A 15873-nucleotide genomic window follows, 5' to 3' on the forward strand; every position below is an offset into this window, starting at 1 on the left:
CGTACTGGCCTCGAACTCACAGAGATCCGCCTGCCTCTGCCTCCCAAATGCTGGGATTAAAGGCGTACACCACCACAGCCGACAAATTTCTAGTTTCTAAAATGATACAAGCCAGAATAACTGAAGGAACAATCTCATCCTTTAGACCACTAATAAATGAAAAACATTGTTATAAATCCTGCTATCCAGTGAGGCCCACACAGTACAGTTCTTTAGGGTAGAGAAACCAATAAAGAGAAGCAGATATAAATGCTACTCCAGTTAGTACATAATGATTTCTTTGAGTCAAGTAGGGGCAAGAGCTATTTCCCAAATTTAAAGACACAATTTTATGGGATGGGTGTCTAAGGACGGCAGAGCACTTGTCTAGCCTGCGTGAGGTTCCTAGGTCCAGTCCCCAGGCCTTCATCTTTATGGTTTGCCTCGTCCTTTTCACGTGGTACCAAACTGGCCACAGCGTCCCTGTCTCATGCACACAGACTATAAACGTTCGGAGTGCAGTTTTCTTGGCGTTCACTTTTCAGGTTAGCCAATGCTCTGTGACCTTTCTTCCTGAGTGTCCTGCCAGTCAAACAGACCAAAGTCCATACCTAACTCAGCAGAAGCAAAGGCATTATCACAAGCCTACATAATCCAAGCCTCCTGGCTAATCAGTAACCCATATCAACAAGACTGCACGATAGTATCTGGAAGGAGAAGCATAAAGCCTTTCTCAGACACATCAGCTTTCCATGTGGGGGAAAGAAAACCCGTGAGAGCAGATTATAAACACTGGGCAGTCTACAAGGGAAAGAAGGCAGTCTGGCCAGTCTCTTAAGTTTTGGGAAGACCAGGAAGGTGATTTAATCAGAACATAAGATTTCCTGAGGTTTCCCTCACAGTCTCAAAAATGTTCTAGTATTTTGGCCAAATACTATATTCTGGCTACTTTTAATACTATAACTGCTTGCTGTAGAATCATTTGCTTTTGTTGTATAAAGAAAAAAGATGTATTTCATAGTGTGTTAGTCTGATTTCTGTGGCTACAACCAACTGAGATTGTTAATTAGTTAAGAGAAAGGGCTTAGTCTTGTTCATAATTTTGGTGATCAGCTAATTAACAGATTGGTTCCAATGCTTAGAGCCTTTGAGGCAGGACATTCATGGTGAGAACAACGTTGAACTACTCTATTCCCCTGGCTGCAAGGGCCCAGTAGGGTCCCTTTGTGGGAGCATGCTCTCAATGACCTAAGGACCTCCTGAAAGGTTCTATCTCTCCAAAGTTCCACTGCCTCCCAATAGTGCCATTCTAGGGACCAAGCCTAAATGGGCCTCTGAGGGACATTCAGCATCCAAACTATAGCATGTGGCTAACTAACTTCAGTGACTAAAGCAAATATTGAGACCACTACTAATATGTTGCCAATAACAGCTAATGTGAGTCTCTGGAATGATGGACTGTAAGATTATTAGGTGATGTTTTATGTAACTGGCAACAAAGCTGGAAATACCCACTATGCAATAAAAGTATATGTTTTAGAAAACTGCCCAAGAGATCTTGTTTGTCTCGCTAAGTTCAGACGTGAGTCTACATGACCTATGAATCATCTCAAAGGAAAAAAAAAGGGATTTGATTTAGTGCAAGCAAAACAGGACTGCACAGGGAGGTCTGGCAGCTGCAGCCTGCTAACTCTTTTGGCAGTCACTAACCAAGCCAGCATCGTGCCTTGCACCAAGGGCCCAACCCACAAGTCACCACATAACTGCAACTGAGTGAGCAGGAGGCAGAAGGCCTGGGGGAACCAGGGAAGCTGCTGTGCTTCTCTCAGGGAGTCGGAAACAAGAAGCCAGCAGCTCAGACGTGTGCTTGCAACTCATTTTGTGCACATGTCTACTCAACTGAAGAGTTCCAGCACTCATGTTTTTTCCGCGTTTAGTTGATAGCTCAAGGCTGTAACACAAGACACAAGGCAGTTACATTCTCCGGCTTGCTCTGAAGTTGGAGAGATTTTCATTAGTAGAAGTCATTCAGTAACCGCCATCATTGATACTCAATCAAATGTGACTAGCTTTAAAAACATGCCTGTAGCAGCCAGTTAGTTATTAAATTGACGAATTCTACACTGGCTCAAAATAATATTTATATTATTATTAAGTGGAACATTCACTAATGCTTTATATAGCAAGCTATTTATTTTCATTTTAATAAATAGGAGGAAAATATTATTTTGAAATCTGGCTGCCACAAAGACCGTTTTACCAACTTATTACAAACTAAAAATATGCTGGCATAGGAAACTGGGCCTACAATTAAACTCAATATTTTAGGAACAAAACAGAAAAAAAACCAGAAGCACCCTGACTTTCTTGAGAAATCCAATTCTTAGGTCTTGGTTATGTGGGAAAGCAACCACATGGTTAGCAATGGGAAAGATGTAATTGTTTAAAAACACAAGAAGTATACATGTCCTGTGCCCACATTTAGTTTCAAATGTCACTTGCTTTTAACTCAGCTCTAAATGCTTCCAGACATGCTGCTAACCCTCAGGGACTTGTTTACCTGCCATGCAGATTAACCCTTTGTTTGCTACCCTCCTCTCCACATTCAGAAAACAGATCATCTTTGCTGTCTTGGGAGAAGAGAGGAAGAGCCTGCACGTGAAGATTCATTTTGCTCCTTATCCAGCAGAGCACACAGCTGTCCCTGGTGGCAGCTCTCATGGTGTGACAGTACTGCTCAGACAACCCAGCTGTCTGCTGTACGAGGGACCTGCCCTTGACAGTCCTCACAGAGTCCCTGTGAGTGGTATCATTAGTTACACTGCATAGGTCGATCCACTGGCCACATCCACCAAATGGCCAGAACAGGGAGAAGATGCACTCCCAGGGCTAGACTGCCTCCTTCAGATGACCACACTCCTTCCTGCAGCCCCTGCCCTGACTTACCATTCATGACATTTTCACATGGCCACACTCCTTCCTGCAGCCCCTGCCCTGACCTTTCATTCACGACCTTTCCGGCACCAAAGCAGGCAGCACAACTTGCTCCGAGGTCCTTCCTTCCCTTCCTTCAGGGACAGGGACGCTGCCTAGGGCACATGTAGCTTGGCTAGGGGTTCCTCCAGGCTCTGCCGCCAGCCTCACCAACCTCATGTCCATCTGAAGCTGCCACAACACCTCCAATTCCAATTTAATTTAAACTTGATGCCTTTTCATCTTGCTATGCTCTCTCTCAAGCTTTGTAACCATTTTCTTCTCTTAGCCAGCTGTTCCAATAAAAATTATCACCACAGCAGATTTAGAAATGTTATGTCACATTCCCCTATCACAGGTACCACAGAGTACAAATGCCACCAACTCCAAGGCATGCATCTCACCAACAGGAACTGAAAATCTGGCTCAGCCTAACCCAGGAAAGGGGCTTAAAGCTGGGTAGGAAAAACGTGAACATAGTGCAACAAGCCAAGCGGGAGGCTGAAGACTCTTTACAGACTAGAACACCCGCAGTGCAGAACCCGAGAGCACACACCCCAGGGAATGCATACTGTCCTTTGAAAAAGCTCTTAAAAATAAAAATAGCATGTATATTACATATACCTATAAAAAGAAACACTTGGAATAGATTTTAAATAATTCTGAAGTAACTCAAGAATAATTCAATTAGCACTATGCTAGTTAAAGACAAAATGTTCCTGTCACATCCACCTGAGTGTCACAACAGGGTTACATCTCAGACCACTTGGTAAATTAAAGGCAAAAAAAAAAAAAAAAAAAAAAAAAAAAAAGACTAAAATAAATTCCAACACAGCTTTTTACCCATAGGCAAACTCACTATGTAGACCAGGATGGCCTTGAACTCAGAGATCTGCCTGCTTTGGCCTCCCCAGTGCTGGGATTACAGGTGTGTGCTACTTGCGCCTGGCTAGGATGTTTTTCTTAATGAAAAGAATAGCTAGCATTGTATGGTCAAGGCAGAAATATGAATTTAAGATGTGCGTACAAATTCAGGGTAATTTTCTGCCAAGTGTAAAGAAATTAAGCCTACTGTTTCTGGTAGAGGCTAGAACTCATCCTGCACACAGCCTGCACTATCTCACCACTCTGCACCACGGCTGTGCATCCCATCTTCAAGGGCAGGGAGGTGGCGGTTCTGGCAATGGAGTCAGGATCTGTACATACACAGAGCAGCTCTACCACTGAGCTATACCCTCTGGAGCACCACATTCAGAGCAGTCTACTTCTTAAATTTTAATTGCAAATTACCAAATCCATTTCTGTGTCTGTTATATATCACATGTTTTTCTGATCCCAAGACATTTTAGGAAGCACTTTAATCTACCTCACTGTAACTACTTCTTAATGCTGTACCACAGCTATATAAAATGTGCACCAAGGAAAAAAAACAAAACATACAACCTCTACCTTTCTGGAAGGGTAAAGAGTTTGGTTGCATCAAGGTATATTAGTAAGTATGCCTTACCAAACGGTAGTTGAAGTAGGACGTGCTAGAAGAACTAGTTACTGAAAACAAACACAACTGGGGACTTCCTTGATTTACAAGATTGCTGGCTGCCTGTACCATCCCTTAATATGACACAAAACGGCACAGGCAGCTACAATTTAGTGAACAAGGAACACCAGTAATACGGCCTATACCTAAAATGTATTGTTGAGAGGTCTAGGGTGGAAAAGCATATACAAAGACACATAGCAGAATAAAAAGGATTTCAGTATATTACAGTGGTTTAAAGGACTATTTTAAAAATGGCAAAGAAATGTGTACAAAAAAATATTGCCACAAAAGTTCCAGGGTAGGTGGAAATTCTTAAAATAAAATTTAAAACCTCAACTACAAACATACAACAATATTCCATTTGTCATTTAAAAGCAATAACTTGGTATTTAAAAACATATAACCTATAATTTCATGAATTTAGACAACTCTACCACTCCCTAATGAATGCTAATTAGTAACACTCAGTAGTAACATAGATTAAATAGACATTTGTTGGGAAGGAAGCAAACAGCAAACCAGAAAAAGCCAAGTTCAAGCCTTAGTTCTTAGGCATATCACTTTAGACATGTAACCTAATTCTATCCTACATGTAAATTACCACACAATTTAAAGTACTCCTACTGCTTTACTGAGGATGAAGCGTTCTCTTGAAGAGTCAAATTGACCAAGTACATAATCCAATTCAAATGGAAAAATGTTAATGAACTTATCTATTCTTTTAACAATATTTTACTTTAAAATTATATGTGTATGAATGCTCTGTCTCCAAGTATTTAAGTGTACCATGTGCATGCAATGCCTGGGGAGGCCAGGAGAGGGAGCTGGATTCCTTGGAACTGGAGTTAGAGAGGTTGTGAGGGGCCATGGAGAAGTGGATAACCGAACCTGGGTCCCCTGGAAGAGCAGCTGGTGCTCTTGACCACTGAGCCAACTTTCCAGTGTCTTAATTTACCTATTTTTTACTCCACAGTATTTACTTATTTTTAGAAATGACATGAGCTGTATTGAAACAATGATCTCATGAGCATAAGTCAAAACAATACCCATGTGAAACAAGATGAACTTCCTTTCAAAATGGATGCATCATTCTCGGCACTGCAAATGCTTTTTATTCATTCAAATGAGCCCTGGCAACACAGCCTCAATCACAGAACATAACGACCAAGAGTAACAAAGCTATAGACAAAATATGGGTGGCAGACGCACTTATGCTCAGGGCAAAAGTGGGAAGGAAATCCAACCCAGAAGAGCTGAGGGAGGCCCTTCCTTTAAGAGATGAACAGAGTAGTGACATTTAGCCACACAGGCAGAAGTGTAGGCCCAGTTCAGGGGCTTCTGCAGAGCCCTGTGTCTGGAGACACTGACTTCTAAAAGGGGCCTGTGTGGAACATCCTCAGTTGGCTAGCTATGAGTGGGCAGGCTTTGACCTTGGCAGTGAGACCGGATCTCTCGAATACAGAGATTCTCCTCTCTCACTTAACTTGCTTAGTAACTTTAGTTATTCATGCTGACATGCTATTAAGCATCTAATATGCCCATGGTTTTGTTTTGCTCACCACAAGAGAACAAAATATACAGTTTAAGCCTGAAAAGGGCTGAGACAGCCATCTGAGTTTACCACACTAAACTCCTGCCAAGTATAACTAGCTCTACTATAGAGCCAAGGAAACTTTTAGGTCCATTTCAAGTCATTTCCCTACAGCTATGCTTACTATCTCTTTGTCAGATTTAATTTCCTGTTCATTCAAAAAGAAGTTACAGCAGATTCTTCTCACTTGAACTTTGGTAGCAGCCAATGACCTCTGATGTCATAATGCCTCAAAACCATCTTTGTCTAAGCTGTGTGCCTCATCTGTTCCAAGGCATCATGCCACGGTAATGCACTGCTTCGGTTTAAAACACAGACTTTTAAAAACATGTTAAATTATTTTTAGTGAATTCATGATAAATTTTTAAAGGGAATAGAAGTATTCACGACTTTCCCATATACGGTACTTCTTGAATCTTCTAGCTTTGGGCAGAATCTTAGGTAGAAGCTGAAAACTCAGCAACTTCAGGGAAAAACTGAATCTTAAAGCTGTCAAGTTCAATAGAACGGACTTGAAGCCCTATTTCTATGCTTCCAAATATGTAAGTGATATATACCACACTGGGAACCATAAGGTAGCAATCTAGCCCTTAAATTTGGTATTGTATATAATGACAAAAAATGTTAGTCACATAAAAACTGTTCAGTAAATCATTCTTATTTGTTACACAAAATTGAAACAAGATATATTTCTTAAGAATTATTGTCCTTTCTTCATATAAAACATCTATTATTAACAAGTTGAAATCAAAACCGCTATTGAACCTTCATGAAAAGCATAATGCCATAAATGTCAATAGGAAAAGACTTTAGAAGCTCCTATATGTACAACATAAACAATGTGTCTATAAAACAGAGAAAAGAAATTCTAAGTGAAAGCTTTTCAAAAACAAAAGGAGGCTCAGCATAACTTTCTTATACATGCTTTCAAACTAAATATATTTATATTATAATTTGAAGAAATATGAATTGGTATTGCCAGGAAGAATAAATTCTTAAAGTCACATTTGTTAGATTCAACAATTTATGTTCCTAAAACTTTTCCCAAGGGAAAAAAATACTGTCTCTAATATAAAATTTTCTGCTAGTATTTTGTTCTTAAAGTTTAGGTTAGTAAGAATTCCTACTTTGAATCACACCACAGAAACAGTCCCCAGATTAGAGAAACAAAGGCAGTTTAAACTAATTGTTAATCAATTTAAGCTACATTAAAAATTTTAAACATTATACAATAATATTGCCTATATTTTCCATAAGAATATCTGAAGAACTATTCATCTAATTCTGGGGGGAGAGTTCCCAACTTCTCATCTGAGTAGGTTAAAATATTAAGTAAGGTAAACTGAGATTTGTTTCAAAATAAAAATTCTTGGCTTTAAAGTAAGCCATGTCTACGATGTATTTGTGCAGCTGGAAGTTAAGGGCAGACAAAGACACGATTTCTTAAAATGTGCAATTGCAAACCGAATAAACATATTTACATGACTCTAATAGCTCAGAAGTATGACGACAGGCCAAGCCTCTGCGTGGGCACCTGCGTGGCACCACGGCTGCAGAGGGCTCCTTCCAGGCCGGTCACTGAGAGCAAGGCAGAAGCTCTAACAGCAGGCAAGAGCCACTCACCTCCTGAATCACACACATCCTTCAAGACATCAGCTACAGGCACAGGGGACCCCGATGGAAACAGACTCAACTCCTTTGTCTCTGAGCCGCTCTCAGTGAGTCCTGTGAGGACCAAAGACCAAGGAAATGCACTGTGGCTTCCAGGCTGGCCTGCCACTCTGAAGTCTGACACCGCACTGACGTCAGCCTGTCACTGCACCCGCAAATTAAAGCAGTTTCTCTGGAAGAATGTGTTATGATTAAGCTTGCCTTCTAGCCAAAAAAATAAAATATGACTTCAATTTCCTTAAATTTGGCATAGAAGATAGGGTAAAATATTAAGGTATATGATTACAGATAGCTCCTGAGGAAAATGCTTAGTGAGAAATTTAAAATAATGTTCTAAATAATTGGCCATGTACTGTTTGTAAGCATACCAACTAAAAGGACTCCTTTTTTTTAATTAAAAAAATTTTTGTTTTGTTTTTTGAGACAGAGTTTCTCTGTGTGTAGCCCTGACTGTCCTGGAACTCATTCTGTAGACCAGGCTAGTCTCAAACTCACAGAGATCACCTGCCTCTGCTTCCTGAGTGCTGGGATTAGAGGCTCCCCTGACCTTGAATTGTTCCAAAGTCAGTACATAACATTTCAAAATTCAACAAATAAAAGACAGAAAGGCTGAAATTTCTGTTTTTCACCATCCAGAAACAATGATAGTTGCTCAGATTGACTATTTACTATGTCAAGTATTTTACAAACCCATGCAGGCCTCATAATCCAAGTGGACAGGTTCTGTTCTTACCTTCATTTTACTGAAAAAAATTGAGGCACATCGGTGGCTGAGTCATTTACTTGTGGTCATAACTGCTAATGAAACCTGAAAATGTGAGTGTCGCCACTGCCCAGGCATTTTATCAGTTATGCTAATGCTCAAAAGACATTCTGTTGAAATACACTTTGAGAGCAAAGTTTGTGTACACAGGAGGTCATCACAGTAGACGGCTGCCTCACAACAGGCCCACTGACGTTCCTAGCTTTCACTTGACGACTTCCCACTAGCTGGCTAAACCTGTTCACTAACAGATGCTTATTTTCAATTTCTTGTTATAAACAAGCAAATAAAAATCTGTCATCGCCTAACTTAGTACTTTTTGGTGTGTCTAGCTGCCCCACCACACTGTTCTGTCTGTAGATGTAGATGTGTGGTCCTGCAGGAAGCAGTCCAGCCTAATTAGTGGTCAAAGGCAACCAGCCCTGGAGTCTGATGCTGCATTTTCAAGTTCGGTGCCTTCTCTGATCACAGACAGGTCACCTAGCCTCTGCTTTCTTTGAAGGAAAACAAGTCTAACATATACTCCTATGGGCCTTTTGTGAGAATGAGAAAAATCATATAAAGCCACATAATCAAAAGTTGACTTATTTAATGGCTGACCATATTTCTTTTATAGTTCATTCTCTTTCACAAAATGATAATTTATATGAGAATTGGCAAACCACTTTACCAAACATACTGTAAATATCTTGTTAGAATGTTAATGGTATAATGCTTTTCTAATATGTTAGTTTGAGCTGTCTTAAAACCAAATCTAACACACAACCTAATGGGTGCTAAAGCATTCCTTTTCTACGAAACTGCTATAACAAAAATTAAAACCAGAGGACAAAATTGTTTCACTATGTAGTCTGAAATATAAGAAAGCAGGCCAACAGTTTGGTAAAACCAGAAGGCTGTACATATGGTTCATAATCCTCCCCTCCTTTTTTAGGTTAAGATTTTGCTAATTTCAATTATAATCAATTTAAACTTTTTACACTAAGAAAGAAAATAATCCCACTCAGAAAAATAAAAGTCAATAAAACTTCCCTCACAATTCCAAGGGCAAAATAGCAGAAATCCAATCAACTTATAAACAGAATGAGATAGCTAACATATAGAAGGCTTATTATCTCTCACAGCAATTAGACTTTCTATTACCTAATGAAGATTTCCTTATCAGGACAGCTTTGTAATAAAGAGCCTTCCTAAGTTCACTAAGTCAAATACAATGATACATGTTTATATGCTAACATCTAGGAAAGCCAAGACTAGAGGATTGTGAGGTAGTGGCTAGCTCTAGCTACAGCGAGACTCTTTGTGATTGGTGGACTTAATTATCAAAATGACTCCACTGAGAGATGTCTAGGGTTGGTAACGCACAACCCTGGGCATGTTTTGGAGGGCACTTCCTAAGGAGACCAACACGTGGAAAGGTGGGCTGTGTGTTAGTGGCGGATCACACCACAGCAACCAGAAATAGGAATGCTTCACAGAAATTAGGGGCTGAATACAAACTTCAAAGTCCACAGCTTCCCCAAACAGTGCCACCACTTGGGCAGCTGGGTTCAAATATGAACACTGGAGAACATTTCAGGTTAAAATCTTGACAACCTACCCTGTTCTAAAGAAACAAACAACAAAAAACCCCCAAGCACTCAGAAGAACAAAGTAATGTACTAAAAGAAAGTTTTCTATTATCCTAGCAATCTGATTTAGATGTGATCCCACAGGAAGGCAGAACATTTAAAATAAAATGAAAACACAGCACAGTATTTACAGAATCACACAGTAGGATGGTGGTTCTACATAGCACTGCCTGGAGAAAAGGAATAAAATGAAGCAAGAGATCTGTTTGAAGAGTCTAGGAACTACCAGGGGCATTAAGAGTGACAAATCAACCCAGCATTTGGTCTGAGAAGTTACCAGAGCCTGTATGGTTTCTCTGGGGCCCTCCCCCACTTATTCACTGTTCACAGTCCTCCACAGGGAAACTGTGGTGGGCCATGGGCATAAAAGGGACAGTAAGATAAGGTCCCTCATCTCAAGGTCATGACAGGACAAACCGACAGTTTAATTTGAGAAAGCAAGCTGTAAACAAATCATTAAAACATAACCTGATTTACAGAGCCCAGAAGAGGAAATGGCTAACTGCCCGGGGATATGTGGAAACCATTAACAATGTGATGGCTGACCTAACTACTGCAAGATAAAATCTGTTAGGGATAGCTGTGTTGAGAGCACACACGTTAGCAAAACATCTAAACACCACACCTACAAAAGCTTCCCAATAGCAGACAAACTATTTACTTCAAGAAAAACATGATTAATGATAAGGTAATTCCCACGTGCCTTGTACAATTCTGTCCAGCTCATCTCAAATACTTACATTAATCACATTTTCAGGAAGAAAGCTGAGAAAAGATAGACATCCCACTACACTGTTGGAGTTAATCAACTTCAAATCAGTGGGGAATCCTAAATCACAACTAATCTCCATTTTCTTCTCATGTATCTCTAAAGTATAGGGCAGAAGCCATGCCTCATTAAGAGAGAGGGGACCAGTGAGGTGGCCCAGCTGGTAAAAGTTATTGCCATGTAAGCCTGACAACATGAGTCTGATTCTGAAGCCCACGGTAGGAGAGAATGAAGTCCCAGAGTGGGAATATACACCTCCTCCGTACACAAACAAAAATAAAGCAGTTTTAAAAACCACAGAGAGCCGGGTGGTGGTGGTGGTGGTGGTGGTGGTGGTGGTGGTGGTGGTGGACGACGCCTTTAATCCCAGCACTCAGGAGGCAGAGTCAGGCGGATCTCTATGAGTTCTCGGCCAGCCTGGGCTACCAAGTGAGTTCCAGGAAAAGGTGCAAAGCTACACAGAGAAACTCTGTCTTGAAAACCAATAAATAAATAAATAAAAATAAAAAAGTAAAAACCACAGAGAAGGATTAGAGTTGGCTCAGTTAAGGTTAAGAGCACTGGCTGCACTAGCAGAGGACCAGGGTCTGATTACCAACACCTACATGGCAACTCACAACCACCTGTAACTCCTGTACCAGTGGATCCAACCCCTGGCCACTGCACATGGTAAAAAGATAATACATACATGCAGCCAAAACACACACACACATTAAATAATAAAGGAAAAAAAAAACAGAGAGAAAGTTCAGCAAGGTTCTCCTAAGAATTTTCCCCACACAAATGTTTCAGCACACCTCCAGTCTATCTGGGGGACTGAGGGCCCAGCCAGGATGACACCAACACTGTTTCAGCACACCCCAGGTGTGGCTGTGAGACGACTCCAGGCCCAGCAGGAACACTGTCGTTCTTCAGCCACTTCTCAGTTGTATTTCATCTTAAAAATGCCATTGTTGTCCTTGACTTACTTGACTTATCAGGATCCTCAACATTATTCTGCAAATCAGACTTATCCTGAATATCTCAATCTGAAACCCAATTCCATTCATGGGGTCAATTTACTCATAATTAATTTTCAAATATAGGTCCTTGTAATGAGAAAGAAATGCACCTTCCGGTCATTTCTTCCAGTACTTAACACTATTGTAAAACAGGAAGTGTAAGATGTCTAATTGGTTGGTTACTGATTTTCATCTCCAAGGTCATTAATACAAACCTTTCTGATGAGAAAAATATTAGAATGAACTTGACTTTGTAGTACATGTCTGTGATCTCAGTTCCTAGGAGGTGAAGACTGTCTTAAAAATCAAGAAAGGAGAGAGGGGGTGAGTCCATTTACTATCCAGAAAATATTCAAAGATGTTTTGTGTTTCAAGGCAGTGTTCCTTTAGAGATAAAATCTCACAAAACAGCAAACGTCTGGAACAAGTAATTGGAAGAGATGAATGATTTAGGAATCCAATTAGTTCATAAACACCTGCTTAGGAAGAAACCAATTAGAATGAAAAAGGCCTTCATGCCACTAGAATCTTCCTCCTTGGGGAGTGGTAGCTATTAAAACATACTTGCTTACTAACAGGACTCAGAACCTTTGAATTTGAGAATATCTAGTCTTAGGTCACTAATGAGCAGCCTGACCTTCTTTCTAAAGGCAGTTCAGTAAGAGTCTGATATAAGACTTTAAAAATTCTCTATTTCTTCTTCTAGTCCTTTCTAATTTCTGCTTTTTGCCTAGTTACAACTAATTCAATTAGTTTATAAGCTGTGTAGTACCTCACCAATCTACATTACTTAAGTCCTGTTCAAATACTGTCTTCTCAGAGAGCTCCTGCCCAAGCTGGTAGCTGAGGTTGTACTGCGTGTTATCCTCAGCCACTGTGAGCAGCTACAGACTTATATTTCAAAAGCACTTGCCTCTCTGGGGTAGGACGGACTTTTCTGCACAGTGAATGTGCACACATGGACACTGGACTAATTCGAACTCACTTTCCCAAACACATACAGATCCAAGGGACAGGTATGACCTAAGGGCAGCAAACAAAACACAACGAAAGGTCGACCGTGGCGGCTACACCTTTAACTCCTGCACTCTGAAGGCAAAGGCAGCATAGCTCTGTGAGATGGAGGCCAGCCTGGTCTACACAGTGAGTTCCAGGGCAGCCAGTTACATACTGAGGCCCTGTCCCAAAACAAAACAAAACAAAAAGCAAAGATGCATTAAAACTGGTTAGCATCAGTTTCCTGTGTCCTTACTGTCAGAAGACATCTCAACTTCTGAACTAGAGTGGAAATGTGTGGTTAAGTCTGTATTGGCTCTGGAAACTTTTACACCTTTTCCCTCCCACTTGATAGAAAAAATAAAAAAAGGACAGAGTGGTTAATCTTTAATTACATTTTCACTGTATTAAAAATTTATAAAACTTTCTTGTGGCACTATGTGCGGTATGTAGACTGAGGACACATGCAGGACAGAGTGCACATGGAGACGCACGGCTCAGACAGGCCCTGGGATGAAGAGCCAGCACCTTTAGCTGTACTGCTGACCCAACGAAAGGTCCAGACATGACGCCTGCCTGCTAAGTTGTTTTTTCTTTAAAGATTTATTTTTATTCATGTGCACGTATATGTGTGCATATCCCACATGCATATGGTGCCCAGAGAGGCCAGAAGAGGGCATTAGATATTCTGGAGTGGAGGTTACAAGCGGAGTAATTTATAACTTCAACTCTAAGTCAGCTACACATCTTTACATTAAATGTAACAGACCAAGCAATTAAGGACTGACGTATATTAATTTAAGCAGTAGCTTCAGTTAGCACTGGTTCTGAGGAGCATAAATTATGGGTACACTAGCAGATTTTAGAAACGGGCCAACTTAGTGTACTTCCTCTGACAGATGCTCGGGTTTTACCTGGTTCAAAACAAAGTCTCCTTATGCAGCCCAAGATGTCCTTGACTCACTATGTCATCAAGACTGGACTTAGGATCCTCTTGCTGCCTTTCTCAGGGCCAGGATTATAGGCATGCACCACCACACCTGGCCAGATATCACAGAACTGAAGAAAAAAATTCACTCATGTGTTTCTTTTTCTTCCATAAAACAAACACATTTTCCTAGCAGCAACCCTTGGGTTATAGGCCCTTCTTGCCAAACAAAAAATTTAGGACCAAATAAAAGCAACCTGGCAGCCATCTCCCAAAGCTGGGTGTCTGAATGCCGCGGCAGGGTAAGCAGAAGTTTTCATCTCCTACTAGCTGCACTGGACATAACTGCACATACTTCCAGCCCAGCTCCAAGAGGTATTTGAATTTCACATTAAACAAGACAGCAGCTAAAATAAAAAGTGGAGTGCTTATGCTTTAAAAAAAAAACAAAAACAAAAAACAAAACAAAACAAAAACCCCACATTTTGAGGTCTGCCTCTAATGTTATTTTTGAGACTGAATTTTCTATCTCCTTTTATTTGTATATTATGAATGGATTTCTTTTGTTATGCAGCATTTCAAATTTCCTAAGAGTTGGATATGAATAAATGGAAATTTCTAGGATCCCCACCAACTCTTTTATGTTTACTGTTTCAATAAAAAATTGAGTGTACATAGCAGTAGAGACTGAATGTGCAAGCTGTTCACATGTGCATTAACACTGTAATTTCTAAGCTGGAAAGGAACAAATCCCTACATTAGGCTTTGCTTATGTTTTAATATGTAATTCTACCAAGATTTTTATAAAACACAAAGGTGTTTGGTGAACACTGTGGGATCGCTATTTGAGAAATGAACACAAACATACCAGACCCAATCTGGCTGTAACTTTGAAGAATAGAAACAAATGTAGCTTTTGCTTAGCCTTGGAGGGATATGCCTAAAAGGCTAGAACCCGGAGATGAGGCAAGAGACCAGCTTGTGCTTACAATGAGACCTTGTTTTATAACGCATGCCCACCGGCTAAAGGCCTGGTTGCCAGGGGCTGAGCTTCTGAAAAGTGACGGGCTTTCTCAGGTCTCAGACTTCACTAGAGGGCTGATCCACTGAAGAACTCACTCGTCATCTGACGCATCGACACATCGCTGAAGCTGGCAGAAACCAGGAGTTCGGGCCTCCATGAAGGAAAGGAATCCCTGGCAAGGGCGCCCACCCTCCCTGCTTCCCCTCCCCTCCTCTCTGCTTTCTGGCCACCTGGAGTCAAGCGGCTCTCCTCCACACCACCCAGAAGGGAAGGTGGCCACTCTAATAGGCACACCACGCTACATAAATCAAGTTCCCCACCGACAACTCAGAGCATTTTTCATGGGCTTGTGGCCATCTGTGTATCTCCTCTGCCAAAGCGTCTCGTCAAGTCTCGCTCACATTTTAATTGGGTTCTTTGTCCTCTCACTGCTGAGTATTGCTATTTCTCAATGAAGGAATTACACTCTGTGAAGACTCACATTATTTTCTAGAGACAGATCATAAATCAATCTTATTAGTTTGTCTAAGTCAGATTTTCTCTAATAACCAATAACAAACTAATTTAATCTTCCAGTTTCATTCCTTTAAAGCAATAGAAAAAAATGAAGTTAACTCTGGACATAATTTCTTACAAAGGAATACTTATTGTTTTTAAAAAGGTGCTGTAAGAGAAACTGTTAAGAAGAACTTTTAACATGTTAACTATAAATCCTGGCCACATGCTGATTCACCTAAGAACTAGACTGAGCAGTCACTAAGGATAAACTATTAGAAGACAGGAGAGGAAGAAGAGGAGGGACGACAGGGCCCCAGGAACACAATGTCCACTCCCGAGCTCGGCAGGCTCACCACCAGGTTTCCTCCTCCTCCAAACCCTATCATGGTCCGCGATGCAGACTGTAAAATAGTTAACTCAAGAGGGTGTGGGTACACCGCCCGGCGTGTGGCTAACCATATTTAAGGGAAGTTAATGTCCTTTTTTAGAAATTACAACTGCATTTAAAG

At 40.7% G+C, this 15873-nt stretch overlaps 1 protein-coding gene across 45 annotated transcripts in view; it reads right to left on the reverse strand.

The window, feature by feature from the left end:
- Plekha5 (pleckstrin homology domain containing A5) overlaps window positions 1–15873 on the reverse strand; it is a 185638-nt gene that overhangs the window by 84026 nt on the left and 85739 nt on the right. Inside the window, exon 1 of one of the 45 annotated variants that reach the window (XM_037204033.1) lies at window positions 7707–7880. The exons of the other annotated variants lie outside the window; for them this stretch is intronic. The gene's annotated coding sequence lies outside the window, so the exon portion shown is untranslated. Of the gene's footprint in view, window positions 1–7706; window positions 7881–15873 lie in introns of those variants that run through there. 45 annotated transcript variants of the gene reach the window in all.

Source organism: Peromyscus leucopus, chromosome 3 (assembly GCF_004664715.2).
Source record: "Peromyscus leucopus breed LL Stock chromosome 3, UCI_PerLeu_2.1, whole genome shotgun sequence".
Classification (NCBI taxonomy): domain Eukaryota; kingdom Metazoa; phylum Chordata; class Mammalia; order Rodentia; family Cricetidae; genus Peromyscus; species Peromyscus leucopus.